This window comes from Bidens hawaiensis, unplaced genomic scaffold (genome assembly GCF_021521415.1).
Source record: "Bidens hawaiensis isolate Kalapana, Puna unplaced genomic scaffold, B.hawaiensis_p1.1 tig00022718_1, whole genome shotgun sequence".
NCBI lineage: Eukaryota > Viridiplantae > Streptophyta > Magnoliopsida > Asterales > Asteraceae > Bidens > Bidens hawaiensis.
Window position 1 is genome coordinate 66,027 of NW_027493555.1, and position 4,816 is coordinate 70,842.

At 39.6% G+C, this 4,816-nt stretch overlaps 1 pseudogene; it reads right to left on the reverse strand.

Moving 5' to 3' along the window:
- Positions 1 to 1,206: 1,206 nt before the first annotated feature.
- Positions 1,207 to 1,916, reverse strand: LOC143566172 (18S ribosomal RNA; annotated as a pseudogene).
- Positions 1,917 to 4,816: the final 2,900 nt, after the last annotated feature.

The window sequence follows — 4,816 nt, forward strand, 5'->3', positions numbered from 1 at the left end:
GTTGACACTTTTAGTATGTTATTCTCAGGTAGCCGAGGAGGGCGCGTGGTTTAGGATCATGCATTGCTTGAAACACTTTTAATAATGCAAACTTATTTTAAACTGTTATCATTGGGTTTTAAGTCGTCCTGCGTGACGCAACATTGGTTTCTATGGTTTTTACGCTTCCGCATATAATTACTCGTAAACGTTTTCATGGTTTTGAAACTTTGTTTTTATGGTTTGATTATAACTAATGAATCCGATCCTGTTAGTTCACACCCTCCGACGGTAAAACTCCGTTAGTGGATTTTGAGGGTGTGACAACGAGGGAATGAAATGCATTGCCAACAGGAAAAGTAAGGGAGTTGTGGAAGGCGAGTGGATCATTGACTCACGTTGCACCGAACACATAACTCACCTACCGAATCTCCTTGAAAACAAGAACACGTCTTTTTTTAAACCCCGGTTGTTATACCTAATGGTGAAGCCATTCCTGTCGAGGGGAGTGTCAATTGTACCCTTCCAGGGGGTGTTAGAGTAATCGGCGTTCTTTGTGTCTCAAACTTTAAATGCAATCTCCTCTCAGTTAGCTATATAAGTAATATCTTATGTGCGGTGACCTTTTTTCCAGATTTTTGTGTCATGCAGGATTTATGGACGAGGAACTTGATTGGAATGGGTAAACGCCAAGGGGGGTTGTACCGAATGGGTATGATCAAAGATAGAAGAGCGATGATGACTAAGGTTGACACGTGGCATAAACGACTGGGTCATGCCTCAAAAGGAAAGCTTTCTAGAGTTGAGTTTTTCAAAAATAATTCTATTGAACTCAATAGTAAAGTTTGTGATTCTTGTGGTAAGGAAAAACATGCCCGACACCTTTTTCGATTAGTATGATTAAAACCAATGCTCCTTTTGATTTAATTCATTTTGATATTTGTGGTGGATATCGTATACCATCCTACACACGGGCAAATTACTTTCTTACTACACTTGATGACTTTAGTAAGTCAATATGGGTTTTTCTTATTAAGCATAAGAGCGATGCAAGCAAATGTCTCGTTGATTTTCATAAAATGGTGGAAGTCCAATTTGGAAAACTTATCAAGAAAGTTAGATGTGATAATGGTCGGGAGTTCATGTCGAATTTTATTCTTGATTTTTACAATAAAATGGGAATTTTATTAGAGACAGCTTGCCCACATACACGCAACAAAATGGGGTTGTAGAAAGAAAGCATCAACACTAGCTTGAAACCGCTCGAGCCCTACGCGCAGCGCCTAGTATCCATCGTTTACGGCTAGGACTACTGGGGTATCTAATCCCATTCGCTCCCCTAGCTTTCGTTTCTCAGCGTCAGTGTCGGCCCAGCAGAGTGCTTTCGCCGTTGGTGTTCTTTCCGATCTCAATGCATTTCACCGCTCCACCGGAAATTCCCTCTGCCCCTACCGTACTCCAGCTTGGTAGTTTCCACCGCCTGTCCAGAGTTGAGCCCTGGGATTTGACGGGGGACTTAAAAAGCCACCTACAGACGCTTTACGCCTAATCATTCCGGATAACGCTTGCATCCTCTGTATTACCGCGGCTTCTGGCACAGAGTTAGCCGATGCTTATACCCCAGATACCGTCATTGCTTCTTCTCCGGGAAAAGAAGTTCACGACCCGTGGGCCTTCTCCCTCCACGTGGCATTGCTCCGTCAGGCTTTCGCCCATTGTGGAAAATTCCCCACTGCTGCCTCCCGTAGGAGTCTGAGCCGTGTCTCAGTCCCAGTGTGGCTGATCATCTGAGATTTGAGGCCAACCTCCCTAAAAGGTTATGGGGAGAATGCATTCTCACCTCCGCGTACATAATTAATCGTCTCCCTTCCAGAGTCATTAAAAATAAAAATCCATATGAAATAGTGTGGAACCAAAAACCTGAGTACAATCATATGAAATTTTTTGGTTGCCTCACTTACTTCAAGAATATTGATACGAAGGGAGACAAATTTGAAGAAAGGGGGAGACCGGGTGTTTTCTTAGGTTACCCTCCAGGAACCAAAGGATACAAAATCTACGACATTGAAAATAAGAAGTTAATTGTTAGTAGAGATGTTTTATTTTGTGAAGAAAAATTTCCTTTCAAGGATGTTAAAATAGACAAAGTTGGTGAAGATGAGGAACCTACTAGATATCAAGAATACTTATGTCATGAGAAAACCCTTTCAAATGATACCATCGAGCCCACCCGGTATAAAGAAACACGCGGTATGGAACCTAATGACCAACAAGCACATACTGGAGTTGATGTTTCTTCAGATGGGCCTGAGGATGATGAATCTGGTAATTTAGAAAATTGACAGCCTTCAAATATATGTGAAGTACACCCAGATGAGTACAATATTACCACTAGTGCACATGATGACCATATGAACGTTATGGATCAACGTGCTCTAAATGATCAGCTTCAAAGTCAAGATGAGGTTAGGAGCAAGCGACATAAGTACCAACCAAAGCATTTTAACGATTATATTGTGAAGCTCCCCTCTTCGGTCGATCATACACAACCCGTCTTCGGTCGATCATACTATATCTAATTTTATTTCATATGAAAAAATTTCTAATAATCATAAAGATTTTTTGACCGCCATTACCTCCAATGATGAGCCGAAATCTTTTAAACAAGCTGCACGGGATGAGCGTCGGAAAAAATCCATGCAACAAGAAATCAAGGCTCTTGAAAATAATTGAACTTGGATCCTGGCCGACCTACCGAAAGGCAAAAAGGCCATTGATTCCAAATGGGTCTATAAAATAAAATATAAACCCAATGGTGAAGTTGAACGATACAAGGTCTGACTTGTTTCCATGGGATATACACAAATAAAGGAGTAGACTATCATGATACATTTTCCCTGTTGCCAAACTTGTCAACGTACGAACTCTTCTAGCCATGGTAGCCAAGAAAAAATTGGGTTATTTACCAACTTGATGTTAAAAATTAATTTCTACATGGGGATTTGGATGAGGAAGTATACATGAAGATTCCTCAAGGCTTCTTCAAAACGAAACTCGTGTGTCACCTCAAGAAATCGCTCTATGTTTTGAAACAAGCATCTCGTAACTGGCACCAAAAGTTTACCACTTTTCTTTTAAGCCTAAATTTTCGACAATCCAAGGCTGATCATTCTTTATTCATACATGAGCGCGAAAAGTCTTTCATTTCACTTTTAGTTTATGTGGATGATGTTATTATTATTGGCAATAATTTTGAGAAGATTCAAGAAACTAAAATGCAACTAACGAAGCCTTTAGCATTAAAGACCTTGGCCCGTTGAAATATTTTCTTGGTATTGAAGTTGCCAAGACTTGTGATGGCTTGGTGCTAAGTCAAAGAAAGTATACATTGGATATTTTAGAAGATAGTGGCATGATGGGTTGTGGACCAAGTTCCTATCCAATCGAACATAATCTGAAACTAGAAAAATGAGAGAAAGAGGCTCGAGTAGATGCTAGTAAATATTGTAGATTGGTAGGTTGGCTACTTTATCTACAAGCTACCCGCCCCGATATTACATATGCGGTAAATATCTTAAGTCAGTTTGTAGCTGACCCACGACACAATCACATGGAAGCTGCAAATCGGGTACTACGATACCTAAAAGGGACCTCGGTACAAGGCATTCTATTCCCTTGTGCAGGTGATCCAATTTTAATAGCCTTTTGTGACTCAAATTGGCTTGGATGTCCATACACAAGACACTCACGAACCGGATACTTGCTTATGTTAGGAGGTGCTCCCATTTCATGGAAAACAAAAAAAAAACAATTTGTTGTCTCTCATTCTTCGACAGAGGCCGAGTTGCGAGCCATGGCTTCTAGGGTTAGCGAGGTCTTAAGGGTTCGGTTGCTATTAACCGACTTGAAGACAATCATCACCAATCCAACAGCCTTGTTCTATGAATATCAAGATGCACGCCACGTTGCAAACAATCCAGTCTTCCATGAGAGAACAAAGCATATCGATATGGACTGTTTTTTTGTCCGATAGAGATTAGAATCCAAATAAATTATGCCTATGCGCATTGACAACAAGTTGCAAGTTGCCAATTTGCTAATAAAAGGTCTCGGGGCTCCTCAACTTCAATTCCTACTTGGCAAGATGGGTATTACGCATCCCCATGCTCCACCTTGAGGGGAGTATAGAATATAGTCTTATTTTATGATATCGTTTCCATTTATACAGGACCAGTAGTTTATCTATTTCCTTGTTTAGTTGGCTTCGGTTCCACCATATTTTTGGTTCACTATTGTATTGCTTTCATATTGAATGAATAACAAAAACCTAGAACTCTCTCAATACCATCAAATTTCTAGAAATATTATATCTAGTTACGTTCATCTTAAAATATAATTATTGTAAGGCCTTGTTACCGGTGCCTCACTTTAACGTTAGATTTTACTCATAAACACAGTTCTGAATATCAGAGTTAATTAAAACTTTCGCGGAATAATATTAATAGTCAACCATTCATTACAAATATTCATAACTTGTCTTTTTTTAAAACATAAATAAAACATAATATCGAAACATCATGACGAATCTTCAGATTCCAGCCTCTTCAATCTTGCCATGTGTCCGCTCAAACCAGCTGTCTCAATCTGTTAACATGCGTGCGTACTAAAAGTCAGCTACGCGGAGTGAGTTCTAGTTAATCAGACGACATACAATACATCCACATACTTACATATGCACCCGAAGGTACATACCTTCATATTTAGTTACATACTTACATACATACGTACTTTCATTCTTTCTTTCATACTTACATACATACTTTTATTCATACATATA